This window comes from Triticum urartu, chromosome 4 (genome assembly GCF_003073215.2).
Source record: "Triticum urartu cultivar G1812 chromosome 4, Tu2.1, whole genome shotgun sequence".
Classification (NCBI taxonomy): domain Eukaryota; kingdom Viridiplantae; phylum Streptophyta; class Magnoliopsida; order Poales; family Poaceae; genus Triticum; species Triticum urartu.
Window position 1 is genome coordinate 482610907 of NC_053025.1, and position 15799 is coordinate 482626705.

Consider the following 15799-nt stretch of genomic DNA (forward strand, 5'->3'; position numbering starts at 1 on the left):
GGCGGCGGCGGGCTTCGAGGAGCGGCGGGGCCTGCGGCGGCGGGGCGGTGCTGGCCGCGGTGGCCGGAGCGGGCGGTGGGAGCTCTGGCCGCTGGCGTTGGCGAGGGAGGCGGCGATGCGGCGGCGGGAGCGGGTGGCGCGGCGTGGCGGCGGATGGAGCCGGGCGCGGGGCGCGGCGATGTGGGCCGGGAGGGCCACGCGGGGGCCTGCGGGCCGGTGCGGCGGGAGTCGGCGGCGGCGAACGGCGGAGTGCCATGTGGCGGCGGGGAGGCGGATCGGACAATGTCCGTCGGTGGTAATTTTGTCCGGCGGCGCGTGAAGACGAAGGAGACTAGGGTTTGGAGAGGGGATCCACGAATTTTGGAGGAGGGGCTAGTTTTATAGGTAGAGGGAGCTAGGAGAGTCCAAATGAGGTGCGGTTTGCAGCCACGCGATCGTGATCGAACGCTCTAGATGATGGAGAGGGTTTAGGTGGGTTTTGGGACAAATTGGAGGGGTGTTGGGCTGCAACACACACGAGGCCTTTTCGGTTCCTCGGTTAACCGTTGGAGTATCAAACGAAGTCCAAATGGTACGAAACTTTACAGGCGGTCTACCGGTAGTAAACCAAGGCCGCTTGGAAAGTCTCGGTCCAATCCGGAAATGTTTAATCCCCACACACGAAAGAAAGGTATAAATGACCACCGGAGGAGAATGAAGCGCCGGAACGTGCTTCTGGAGAAGATTAGATAGAGGCTTCGCTATCTTAGAAAAGTTTTCAACGAATCTTCGGCAATAGCTTGCGAGACCGAGGAAACTACGGAGTTGCTTCACGTTCTGAGGAGGTTCCCAATTCACAATTGCAGACACCTTCTCAGGATTCACGGCAATCCCCTTGGCAGAGATGATATGACCAAGATAGAGAACCTCATCGAGCCAAAATTCACACTTGGAGAACTTGGCGTAGAACTGGTGTTCCCTGAGCTTATCGAGCACCAAACGCAAGTGCTTGGCATGATCTTCCTTCTTCTTCGAGAAAACCAGAATGTCATCGAGATAGACCAAAACGAAGTCATTGGTGTAGGCGTTGAAGATGAAGTTCATCATGCGAGAGAACGTCGGAGGAGCGTTGACGAGGCCAAAAGACATGACAGTATATTCATATGAACCATAGCTTGTCCTGAAAGCCGTCTTAGGAATATCTTGCTCACGGATTCGAATCTGATGATAACCCATACGGAGATCAAGCTTGGAGAATACTTGGGCACCTTTGAGTTGTTCGAACAGCTCGTTGATGTTGGGAAGTGGGTATTTGTTCTTGATGGTCTTCTTGTTCAATGGACGGCAATCAACACAAAGTCGGTCCGTTCCATCCTACTTCTTCACAAAAAGAACACCACAACCCCACGGAGAAGAACTAGGCCGGATGAGACCCATTTTCTCTTGAATATCGAGTTGCTTCTTCAGCTCCTTCAACTCTTCAGGTCCGAACTTGTAAGGACACTTGCACACAAGTTCCGTGCCGGGCTCAAGATCAATAACGAATTCAACTGGCCGGTGCGGAGGCATTCCTGGAAGCTCTTCTGGAAAGACGTCTTGATATTCGCAAACGATTGGAATTTTCGAGATGGCATCCAATTCACCCTTCTCATTGAGAGAAAACAGACGGATGGTATCATCACGAGCAGCAAAGACAATTACATCCTCAGACGAATGAGTCAATTGAATCTGCCTGGCTGCACAATCAAGATGCGCCTTGTGCTTAGAAAGCCAATCCATTCCGAGAATAAGATCAATATCCGAGTTACCAAGAACCACCGGAGAAGAGAGAAACTTGTAGTTGCCCAACGTGATAGTAACATCTGGGGCAATAGCGCTAGCATTCATGAATTTACCCGGAGAAACAACAGATAACTGTCTAGGCAAATCTTGTAAAGGCAACTCATGCTTAGAAACAAATGGTCTCGAGATGAAAGAATGCGATGCACCCGTGTCAAAAAGAACTTTTGCAAGAATATCGTTAACTGGAGGTTACCCATGATGACATCTGATGAATTCTCTACCTGAGCTGCGTTCATCAAGTTGACCTTGGCGGACTTGGGGTTATGCTTGACCACAGCTGTACTTGCCGATCTGACAGGAGGAGGAGGGGGAAGACGCCTCTGGTTGAAACACTTGTTGGCATAGTGACCCTTCTGTTGGCACTTGTTGCACGTGACCTCTGAAAGAGGACGGTGGTACGGAGCACTCGATCTTGGAGCTTGAGACGAAGTCTTGTTCTGAAAGCCAGGGTTGGGTGGGTGTGAAGATCCACTGCCACCTTTGCTCTTCTGCTGATACGGCTGACGGAACGGAGGAGGAGGAAGCCAATACTTCTGCTGCTTGGCCACTTGAGTAGAGGAAGAAGGAGTAACATCTCTGACTCGCTTCTTGGAAGCATCACACCTCAATTGAGCAGCCTCTTGCTTCAATGCCATGTTGTAGAACTCATCGTATCTCAAGGGCTCAAAGAGAACAAGAGCTAGCTGAATTTCTTCTCTAAGACCACCCCTGAACTGGTATATCATGCTCTTCTCATCAGGGACGTTCTGCTTGGCAAAGCGGGCGAGCTTCTAAAACAACTTGTTGTAGTCATAGACAGACAAAGAGCCTTGATTCAGGTTGCGGAATTCCTCACGCTTGCTTTCAACCACGCTTTGAGGAATATGATGAGCTCAGAAATCTTGACGGAATTCATCCTAGGTGATAACACGTCCACCTTTGGAATCCTTGTACTGCTGGAACCATTCTGCAGCTTGATCTTTGAGTTGGAAGGAAGCGAACTTGACGAAATCCTCAGGCCTGACGTTACTGCACTCGAAATGCTTGCACAGATCCACAAGCCAATCGTCAGCATCGGTTGCCTCAACACAATTGCTGAAAGTCTTTGGCCCGTTAGCAAGGAACTGGTTGAGTGTAGCAAAGTGATTCTGATTGTTGCCTTGGTTCCCTTGGTTGCCTTGATTGCGCTCTTGGAGAATTTGCATGATCAACTGTGTGTTTGCATTGGTTGCGGCCATCACAGCTTGCCATGCCTCCTGAGGAGGTGGAGGTGGTGGCGGGTCAGGATTCGGAGTCGTGCGCGTTGGGGGAGCCATCCTGAAGAGGTTGACATCCATTAGCACATTGATAGACACATATCGAAGCTAAATCCAACGGAATGAAAATTGCAACATATAGTCTTCACATCGGAACAAAATGAACGAATGCATTCCTCTTGAAATGGTCACATATCCATAAATTGAGAAGCCACTTAGAATTAAGGTAGAGAAATAAATCAATAAGGTACGGATCAAGAACGAATAATCGGTAAGAAATCCCAATCTCAAACCAACTATCCGTGGAAGAAGAACTAGAGCTACGAGAATTCCCACCTATGAAACTCCCGAACCTTTTCGGTTATGCAATCAGGTGTTGGGGATACATGGGAAGCATAATATCTCACCCAAACTAGCAATTCCTACATCCAGCTGTATCCATCCTTCAACACATAACCAAGAAAAACTTCGGAAACCATCTACCTCAACCTTCGAAAAGCATCCGTTATACAAGTTATGGCGATACTGCCGAACTCCCGCCCCAGTACTGGGTGGCGTCGAGGTTATCTCACCAACGAACTGCATAAAAGAGATTTTCGATGTCGGCGTACTAAACTCAGGTATTCCAGAACTGCAACGATAAGATTATGACGACAACACCTCAGAGCTCAACTCCCCGGGACACTTCCACAAAACCCCTGACAGGAGGCACCAAGACAATGTTCTCATCATAAAACCATCGGAACGATTCCAAGATACCCGCGTGATCCTAAATTTTTTTAGTGAAATTTGAGAAGAGAAGAGTCAAAACTCTACGTCAGGATGCCTTACCAGAGCGATGAGGAGACTGGGAAGTAAAAAGAATTCCTAAACTCTCCGATATATAATTCCTAAATGACTCAAAACATTTTTTCTAGACACAACTCGGCCGCTAATAACGATCAAGCAATGGGGCTCCTAAGGTCGGGAAGGGCTCTGATACCAACTTGTAACACCCTTGATGCGACTATATCTCCCACGTGTCGAGGCACGACTTAGAGGCATAATCGCATTGAAGGCATATGTCGCAAGTTAGGCAATCTTCACAACATCCCATGTAATATATATGTAATAAAAGGGGAGATAACATAGTTGGCTTACACTCGCCACGTCAATCAAGTACATAAATAACATTACATCATTCAAACACTCATGGCCCGACTACGGCGCCAAAATAAAAGATAACCCAACATGCAACACGGTCCCAATCACCCCCAACTGGGCACCACTACCGATCATCAGGAAAGGAAACAGAGTAACGTTGAGAGTCTTCGTCGAACTCCCACTTGAGCTCAAACGCGTCTCCTGGAGCGGAATCATCAGGCCCTGCATCTGGTGTAATAGTAATCTGTGAGCCACAGGGACTCAGCAATCTCGCACCCTCACGATCAAGACTATTTAAGCTTATAGGTAAGTCAGGGTAAAAATATATGTGGAGCTGCAGCAAGCGACTAGCAAAATATGGTGGCTAACTTATTCGCAAAAGAGAGCAAGAAGAGGAGGCAAAGCGCGAGCGAGAAACTAGAGGACAACCCGCGCAAGCATTACTCCAACACCGTGTCCACTTCCCAGACTCCGCCGAGAAGAGGCCATCACGGTAACACACTCAGTTGATTCATTTTAATTAAGTTAAGGTTCAAGTTATCTACAACTGGACATTAACAAATTCCCATCTGCCCATAACCGCGGGCACGGCTTTCGAAAGTTCAAATCCCTGCAAGGGAGTCCCAACTTAGCCCATGACAAGCTCTCACGGTCAACGAAGGAATAGACCTCCTCCCAAGACGTTCCGATCAGACTCGGTATCTCGGTTCTTCAAGACACTTCGACAGGTTAAAACAAGACCAGCAACACCGCCCGAATGTGCCGACAAATCCCGATAGGAGCTGCACATATCTCGTTCTCAGGGCACACTCAGATGAGCCAGATGTCGGGTAGGCCAGCCCAGAGTTGCCCCTGGTAGCCCCGGACATCGCTCGGTGGGACCAACACTCAGAGGAGCACTGGCCCGGGGGGGCTAAAATAAGATGACCCTCGGGCTCCAGAAACCCAAGGGAAAAGAGGCTAGGTGGCAAATGGTAAAACCAAGGTTGGGCATTGCTGGAAAAGCTTTAATCAAGGCGAACTATCAAGGGGTTCCCATTATAACCCAACCGCGTAAGGAACGCAAAATCCGGGAACATAACACCGATATGACGAAAACTAGGGCGGCAAGAGTGGAACAAAACACTAGGCGAGAGGCCGAGCCTTCCACCCTTCACCAAGTATATAGATGCATTAAGATAACAAGGTAATATAATGATATCCCAATAAGTAAATGAAAATTCCAACAAAGGAACGACCTCCAATCTTCACCTGCAACTAGCAACGCTATAAGAGGGGCTCAACAAAGCGGTAACATAGCCAATCAACAGTTTGCTAGGACAAGGTGGGTTAGAGGTTTGACATGGCAATTTTGGGAGGCTTGAAAGCAAGTGGTAGGCATCGTAGCATTGGCATAGAAAAAGAGCGAGCAATCTAGCATAGCAAAGATAGTAGTGATTTCGAGGGTATGATCATCTTGCCTGCAAAGTTGTCAGAGTTGACTAGATCCTCGAAAGCAAACTCAACGCGCTCCTCATTAGCGAACTCGTCTCCCGGCTCTACCCAAACAATACAAACAAGAAACAAGGACACAATCAACCACGTGCAAGGATCAAACAATATGATGCAATGATGACATGCTATGCGGGATGTGATGCGGGATGCATATGCAAGATTTGACGAGGGATGCATGAACCTGGCCTCAACTTGGGAATCCAAGTTTTCCACTGGAAAGATGAGATGAAATCGCTTGAAAACGATATAAAGAACGTCGGAATCGGAGCTACGGTTTGGAAATGGCAAGCGATTCAAATATGACACCGGTCTACAATTAACAGCAAGTAACCATCTAAATGCAATGAGATGAACATGCTACAGCACCCAAACATGGCATCAAAATACATGGCAGGGATGCATTCAAGATGCTAAACAAAAGTCTAGCACTGAGCTACGACCACTTCATCCATTAACAGGTTCAAACAAGCATGGCAAAAATGCATATGGCAAACAGATTTCAGACTTAGTGAAATTAACACTTGTCTGGAATCTCAGATCAGGTGGCACTCTTCGGAGCAACAAAACTACATGCTACAGGACCTGAACATGGCAAAGTAAAGCATGGCATGGAGCTACTCAAAGAGCTTAACAAAAGTCCCTTAGTGACCTTGAGCCAAAAGGGATCCGAAAATACAATTGCAAGCATGTGAACATAGCAAAAAGATAATCAGATCACAGACTTTGTGAAAAACTGGCACATGCTGAAACATAACTCAAGTAGGCATGTTTACGAGCTCGGTGCACTCACTACAGAGAAAGTCATGATAAGCTAAGCATACACCCATCAAGAATACACAAAATGCAAGCTAGACATGGCAAGAACAAAAGCATAGCATGCACGGATCAACTACAACATCATTGGCAAAATTGCAAACAAGTTGACAATCTGCCCAGATTCACAAAGTAGCAAAAGTAGAGCTCGATTGACTCAAGCTAGGGTGCTCCATAATTGAAAACAAAGACATGGATGGATAGAGAACTACAAGATTAACAAAACATCCTTACTGATCATCCTCAAAAAAGGCACGGATCACTAGGAAACAACATGAACATATGGCCATATGAGATAAACAGCTCAAGGACTTAGTGGAAATGCTAAGTCCCTGAAATCAGAATTACCAAGAGCCTCACTTTGCAAGCTTGTGCTAGTCACCAGACACATCACAAAAATACATGGGTTGCACCTCTGGAAAGATGACAAAACCCTTAACAAAACATATGTAGAACTCATGGGCATATCATGCACACAATAATCATGGCAAAAATGACAAAAAGCTAAATGGAGCAGCAGATCTGACAAATTATCTCAAGTAGCCCTCTTCTAACAGCATTTCAGGCATCAAGATGAGTTCAAATGAAAATGATGCAATGGAATGAAATGATGTACTCTCTGAGATGGACATTTTGATATGCTATATGCCAAAAACGGAGTTACGGATGCAAAGTTACGAGGCTATGAACATGAGCACTTGGACTAGGGTTTTTTGGGACTTAGAAGAAAATTGAACCTCCGGATCTAGGGTTTCACGGCACGCGAACCGAGGCGATTCCGGCGAGCACTGTAGCTCCGGCGAGGTCGGTTCGTCAGCGGGGAGATGAAGGAGAGGCGAGGCCGGCCTCTCCCTGGCCGGTTCTGACGGCGGCGGCGGCGGCGGGCTTCGAGGAGCGGCGGGGCCTGCGGCGGCGGGATGGTGCTGGCCGGCGGTGGCCGGAGCGGGCGAAGGGAGCTCCGGCCGCCGGCGTTGGCGAGGGAGGCGGTGATGCGGCGGCGGGGAGTGGGTGGCGCGGCGCGGCGGCGGATGGAGCCGGGCGCGGGGCGCGGCGATGTGGGCCGGGAGGGCCACGCGCGGGCCTGCGGGCCGGTGCGGCGGGAGTCGGCGGCGGCGAACGGCGGAGTGCCACGTGGTGGCGGGGAGGCGGATCGGACAATGTCCGTCGGTGGCAATTTTGTCCGGCGGCGCGTGGAGACGAAGGAGACTAGGGTTTGGAGAGGGGATCCGCGAATTTTGGAGGAGGGGCTAGTTTTATAGGTAGAGGGAGCTAGGAGAGTCCAAATGAGGTGCGGTTTGCGGCCACGCGATCGTGATCGAACGCTCTAGATGATGGAGAGGGTTTAGGTGGGTTTTGGGCCAAATTGGAGGGGTGTTGGGCTGCAACACACACGAGGCCTTTTTGGTCCCTCGGTTAACCGTTGGAGTATCAAACGAAGTCCAAATGGTACGAAACTTGACAGGCGCTCTACCGGTAGTAAACCAAGGCTGCTTGGCAAGTCTCGGTCCAATCCGGAAATGTTTAATCCCCACACACGAAAGAAAGGTAGAAATGACCACCAGAGGAGAACGAAGCGCCGGAATGCAAAACAGACAACGGGGAAAATGCTCGAATGCATGAGATGAACACGTATGCAAAAGCAATGCACATGATGACATGATATGAGATGCATGACAACGATAACAACACACGGAGACAAAAACCCGAACCCGAGAAAATAAAATAACTTAAAGCCGAAACGGCAAGAGCTGGAGTACAAATTGGGAAAGTTACATCCGGGGTGTTACAACATGCATATAGAGTCATATTATGTTCTATACCGAGTTGTAATTTTGATTTGTAAGTAAATAGAAGTGTGATGATCATCATTATTCATTTTTTTGAGAACTGATGACAGTGAGGTTCTCTCACTGCCTTTTATATTAATAAGTTAAGAATTGGGGGGGGGGTTAGAGTATCCAGATAGTTACAATTTACATTGGAAGGGGGAGGGGGGGTGACTAAGCAGCTATTACAAAGAGTTACAGAAAGCTAGCTAGGGATAAAATGTAAGGGCATGCTCCTGCTTCGATCTATGAGCTAGCATGGCAAAGTCCAGCTTGAATTTGTTCTTCCAAGAATCAAACGAGGGCTAGATCCCTCTGAAGTGCTTATCATTTCTCTCCTTCCAGATCCCCCATGCTGCCACCGCAAAGACTTCCAGGAACATTGGCCGAGCCCATCTAGCTTTGGCATCATGCAACATTCTCAACCTGCATATATCATTCGGCCATTGGATTCCAAGGGCATTCCAACATCTCTGGCTAAAGGGGCAGGTAAAGAAGAGGTGCACGATGTCTTCCTCCGGAGGGTTGTGACAGAGTAGACAAGTGTAGTCATCATTTTGGATTTTGTAATGTATTCTCTTCAGCATGTTCCTAGTGTTCAATCTATCAGACATGAGCAGCCACATGAACACTTTCCACTGCATGGTACATTTAGATTTCCATATCCAACTGAAGGCTTCGTCCACCTGTACCTAGCTGAAGCAATGGGCATAATATTGTGTAGATCTAAAATCCTTCCCACCCGAAACACATGACCAAGTGTCCTTGTCCGTATTGAGGGAAATATCCAATGTTTTAGCCTGCAACCCAGCCACCTCTTGCCGCGCCTCCGGTGAGAGAGGAAGGTGGAACACCTCACCCAATTGTTCAGAAGATAGTAGCTGACGCACCGAGGTGTCTGGTTCTCTGGCAAACGAGAAGGCTCTCGGGAATCTGTCTTGAAAGATTTCACTTTTCCACTTATCCTTCCAGAAGAGGATCGTCTCACCCGCGTCCACATCCGCCCTTGTGACCCCTCTATAGATATCCGAGAGTTGTATGAGATACCTCCACCAAAACGATCCACAAGGCTCCGTTGCATGAGGTATTTTGCCTGCATAATAAGTATCCCAGATCAAGTTTACCCAAGGAACATCAAGCTTGTTGTAGAATTTGTGGAGCTGTTTCAGCAGCAGCCATTGGTTTTGGACTTTGAGGTTGATGCCCCCCATGCCCCCCTTGTTCTTAGGTATACACACCATCCCCCAAGCCACCAGCGAGCTGTCATTGTACCCATCATCTAATTTCCTCACCTAAAGACAAGACATGCGCAGTTTATCAAGATGGTCAATGATTTTGGGGTTTATCTTGATGGAACACATAGCATAAATGGCCAGAGATGTCACCACTGAATTCAGCAATGTGAGTTTCGAGCCATAATCCAACAGAGAGGCTGTAGCCGATACTCTCCTATGTATTGATGTCACCAGCGGCATCAAATCAGTTACAGTCGGGCGCGTGGTGCCCATGGGCAGACCAAGATATGTAAACGGCATCTGGCCAATCGAACAACCAAAGATAGCAGCCAACGCTGTGGCATTCACAGGCTCCAGATTGATGGGCACCAGAGTGGACTTGTGAAAACTAATCTTGAGACCCACCAACATCGCGTAATCAATCAAAATATCCCTCAGCACCTGTGCCTGCAAAGGGCAAGCGGGGAAGACAATGATCGTGTCGTCAGCATATTGGATTACGGGGTAGTCATTGTTTGGCATGGGTATAGGCAACTGGATTAGCCCTGACTGGCTAGCATCATTGATTGTCGATCGCAACAGTTCAGCTGCAAGGATGAAAATCAATGGCTATAATGGATCACCCTGCCGAACACCACACAGACATCCAAATTGCTTCCCGGGGGTGCCATTAAGCAGCACCGAAGAACACCTCAAGGAAAAGATGCACTTGTCCATCCCAACTGTCACATCCCTAGTTCAGGTATGACCTAGGCTAGCCTTCTTGTGAGCATCATGTTTAAATTTCATTTAAATTTGAAATGGGGATTTGTGAAACCCTCAGAATTCATTTCTGGAAATGACCCAGATAAAAAGTGCTCCAAAAAGGTCCAAGAAAATGTTCATGTTGCTCTCTGAAAATTTTGGTCAGAGGTAAAATTCAAACAAATATTTTCAGGAGCTCATAAATATTTATTTTGGCCATTTGGAATTAATGCAATACTTATTTGGATTGGATATATATATGTTATATTTATTTATATATGTCCAATAATTCTGATTTTTGTGTGAGGGGCTCTGGAATATTTCAACTAGCTCCTACAATAAATTTCAGAAGAAAAATAAATTGATTTAGTGTTTTACTAAATCAGGAAACAAATTACAGAAATAGAAAATAAAACAAAAAAGGAAAAAACCTTACCTGGGTTACCTGCGGCCTGGCACTGTGCGGCCCAGCAGGCCGGCCCAGCCCACCAGGCCCTCTGCCAGTCATCCCCTGAAGGAAATATGCCCTAGAGGCAATAATAAAAGTTATTATTTATTTCCTGATATCATGATAAATGTTTATTATTCATGCTAGAATTGTATTAATCGGAAACATAATACATGTGTGAATACATAGACAAACAGAGTGTCACTAGTATGCGTCTACTTGACTAGCTCGTTGATCAAAGATGGTTATGTTTCCTAGCCATAGACATGAGTTGTCATTTGATTAACGGGATCACATCATTAGGAGAATGATGAGGATTGACTTGACCCATTCCGTTAGCTTAGCACTTGATCGTTTAGTTTGTTGCTATTGCTGTCTTCATAACTTATACATGTTCCTATGACTATGAGATTATGCAACTCCCGTTTACCGGAGGAACACTTTGTGTTCTACCAAACGTCACAACGTAACTGGGTGATTATAAAGGTGCTCTACAGGTGTCTCCAAAGGTACTTGTTGGGTTGGCGTATTTCGAGATTAGGATTTGTCACTCCGATTGTCGGAGAGGTACCTCTGGGCCCTCTCGGTAATGCACATCACTCAAGCCTTGCAAGCATTGCAACTAATAAGTTAGTTGCAGGATGATGTATTACGGAACGAGTAAAGAGACTTGCCGGTAACGAGATTGAACTAGGTATTGAGATACCGATGATCGAATCTCGGGCAAGTAACATACCGATGACAAAGGGAACAACGTATGTTGTTATGCAGTCTGACCGATAAAGATCTTCGTAGAATATGTAGGAGCCAATATGAGCATCCAGGTTCCGCTATTGGTTATTGACCGGAGACGTCTCTCGGTCATGTCTACATAGTTCTCGAACCCGTAGGGTCCGCACGCTTAAAGTTCGGTGACGATCGTAATTAGGGTTTTTGTGTTTTGATGTACCGAAGGTTGTTCGGAGTCCCGGATGTGATCACGGACATGACGAGGAGTCTCGAAATGGCCGAGACATAAAGATTGATATATTGGAAGCCTATATTTGGATATCGGAAACGTTCCGGGTAAAATCGGGATTTTACCGGAGTACCGGGGGGTTACCAGAACCCCCCCGGGGGTTAATGGGCCTACATGGGCCCTAAGGGAGAATAGAAGGGCCGGCCAGGGCAGGCCGCGCGCCCCCTCCCCCTAGTCCGAATAGGACAAGGAAGGGGGGGGGGGGCGGCGCCTCCCTTTCCTCTTTCCACCTTCCCCTTCCTTCTCCAACAAGGTAAGAGGGGGGAGTCCTACTCCCGGTGGGAGTAGGACTCCTCCAGGCGCACCCCTAGGGCCGACCACACCTCCTCCTCTCCCTCCTTTATATACGGGGGCAAGGGGGCACCCCATGACACACAAGTTGATCTTCGTGATCGTTCCTTAGCCGTGTGCGGTGCCCCCTTCCACCATATTCCACCTCGGTCATATCGTAGCGGTGCTTAGGCGAAGCCCTGCATCGGTAGAACATCATCACTGTCATCACGCCGTCATGCTGACGAAACTCTCCCTCAACACTCGGCTGGATCGGAGCTCGAGGGACGTCACCGAGTTGAACGTGTGCAGAACTCAGAGGTGCCGTACGTTCGGTACTTGGATCGGTCGGATCGGGAAGACGTACGACTACTTCCTCTACGTTGTGTCAACGCTTCCATTGCCGGTCTACGAGGGTACATAGAGAACACTCTCCCCTCTCGTTGCTATGCATCACCATGATCTTGCGTGTGCGTAGGAAAATTTTGAAATTACTACGTTCCCCAACAGTGGCATCCGAGCCAGGTTTTATGCGTTGATGTTATGCACGAGTAGAACACAAGTGAGTTGTGGGCGATATAAGTCATACTGCCTACCAACATGTCATACTTTGGTTCAGCGGTATTGTTGGATGAAGCGGCCCGGACCGACATTACGCGTACGCTTACGCGAGACTGGTTCTACCGACGTGCTTTGCACACAGGTGGCTGGCGGGTGTCAATTTCTCCAACTTTAGTTGAACCGAGTGTGGCTACGCCCGGTCCTTGCGAAGGTTAAAACAGCACCAACTTGACAAACTATCGTTGTGGTTTTGATGCGTAGGTAAGAACGGTTCTTGCTAAGCCCGTAGCAGCCACATAAAACTTGCAACAACAAAGTAGAGGACGTCTAACTTGTTTTTGCAGGGCATGTTGTGATGTGATATGGTCAAGACATGATGCTAAATTTTATTGTATGAGATGATCATGTTTTTTAACCGAGTTATCGGCAACTGTCAGGAGCCATATGGTTGTCGCTTTATTGTATGCAATGCAATCGCGCTGTAATGCTTTACTTTATCACTAAGCGGTAGCGATAGTCGTGGAAGCATAAGATTGGCGAGACGACAACGATGCTACGATGGAGATCAAGGTGTCACGCCGGTGACGCTGGTGATCATGACGGTACTTCGGAGATGGAGATCACAAGTACAAGATGATGTTGGCCATATCATATCACTTATATTGATTGCATGTGATGTTTATCTTTTATGCATCTTATCTTGCTTTGATTGACGGTAGCATTATAAGATGATCCCTCACTAAATTATCAAAGTAAGTGTTCTCCCTGAGTATGCACCATTGCGAAAGTTCTTCGTGCTGAGACACCACGTGATGATCGGGTGTGATAGGCTCTACGTTCAAATACAACGGGTGCAAAACAGCTGCACACGCGGAATACTCAGGTAAAAACTTGACGAGCCTAGCATATAACAGATATGGCCTCGGAACACGGAGACTGAAAGGTCGAGCGTGAATCATATAGTAGATATGATCAACATAGTGATGTTCACCATTGATACTACTCCATCTCACGTGATGATCGGACATGGTTTAGTTGATTTGGATCACGTGATCACTTAGAGGATTAGAGGGATATCTTTCTAAGTGGGAGTTCTTAAGTATATGATTAATTGAACTTAAATTTATCATGAACTTAGTACCTGATAGTATCTTGCTTGTTTATGTTTGATTGTAGATAGATGGCCCGTGCTGCTGTTCCGTTGAATTTTAATGCGTTCCTTGAGAAAGCAAAGTTGAAAGATGATGGTAGCAATTACACGGACTGGGTCCGTAACTTGAGGATTATCCTCATTGATACACAGAAGAATTACATCCTGGAAGCACCGTTAAGTGCCAAGCCTGCTGCAGGAGCAACACCAGCTGTTATGAACATCTGGTAGAGCAAAGCTGATGACTACTCGATAGTTCAGTGTGCCATGCTTTACGGCTTAGAACCGGGTCTTCAACGACGTTTTGAACGTCATGGAGCATATGAGATGTTTCAGGAGTTGAAGTTAATATTTCAAGCAAATGCCCGGATTGAGAGATATGAAGTCTCCAATAAGTTCTATAGCTGCAAGATGGAGGAGAATAGTTCTGTCAGTGAACATATACTCAAAATGTCTGGGTATCATAATCACTTGACTCAACTGGGAGTTAATCTTCCTGTTGATAGTGTCATTGACAGAGTTCTTCAATCACTGCCACCAAGCTACAAAAGCTTTGTGATGAACTATAATATGCAAGGGATGAATAAGACTATTCCCGAGCTCTTCGCGATGCTAAAAGCCGCGGAGGTAGAAATCAAGAAGGAGCATCAAGTGTTGATGGTCAATAAGACCACCAGTTTCAAGAAAAAGGGCAAAGGGAAGAAGAAGGGGAACTTCAAGAAGAATAGCAAACAAGTTGTTGCTCAGGAGAAGAAACCCAAGTCTGGACCTAAGCCTGAGACTAAGTGCTTCTACTGCAAGCAGACTGGTCACTGGAAGCGGAACTGCCCCAAGTATTTGGCGGACAAGAAGGATGGCAAAGTGAACAAAGGTATATGTGATATACATGTTATTGATGTGTACCTTACTAATGCTCGCAGTAGCACCTGGGTATTTGATACTGGTTCTGTTGCTAACATTTGCAACTTGAAACAGGGGCTACAGATTAAGCGAAGATTGGCTAAGGACGAGGTGAAAATGCGCGTGGGAAATGGTTCCAAAGTCGATGTGATCGCGGTCGGCATGCTACCTCTACATCTACCTTCGGGATTAGTAGTAGACCTAAATAATTGTTATTTGGTGCCAGCGTTGAGCATGAACATTATATCTGGATCTTGTTTGATGCGAGACGGTTATTCATTTAAATCAGAGAATAATGGTTGTTCTATTTATATGAGTAATATCTTTTATGGTCATGCACCCTTGAAGAGTGGTCTATTTTTGATGAATCTCAATAGTAGTGATACACATATTCATAATGTTGAAACCAAAAGATGCAAAGTTGATAATGATAGTGCAACTTATTTGTGGCACTGCCGTTTAGGTCATATCGGTGTAAAGCGCATGAAGAAACTCCATACTGATGGACTTTTGGAACCACTTGATTATGAATCACTTGGTACTTGCGAACCGTGCCTCATGGGCAAGATGACTAAAACGCCGTTCTCCGGTACTATGGAGAGAGCAACAGATTTGTTGGAAATCATACATACAGATGTAATGTGGTCCAATGAATGTTGAGGCTCGTGGCGGATATTGTTATTTTCTCACCTTCACAGATGATTTAAGCAGATATGGGTATATCTACTTAATGAAGCATAAGTCTGAAACATTTGAAAAGTTCAAAGAATTTCAGAGTGAAGTTGAAAATCATCGTAACAAGAAAATAAAGTTTCTACGATCTGATCGTGGAGGAGAATATTTGAGTTATGAGTTTGGTCTACATTTGAAACAAAGTGGAATAGTTTCACAACTCACGCCACCCGGAACACCACAGCGTAATGGTGTGTCCGAACGTCGTAATCATACTTTAGTAGATATGGTGCGATCTATGATGTCTCTTACAGATTTACCGCTATCGTTTTGGGGTTATGCTTTAGAGACGGCCGCATTCACGTTAAATAGGGCACCATCAAAATCCGTTGAGACGACGCCTTATGAACTGTGGTTTGGCAAGAAACCAAAGTTGTCGTTTCTGAAAGTTTGGGGCTGCGATGCTTAT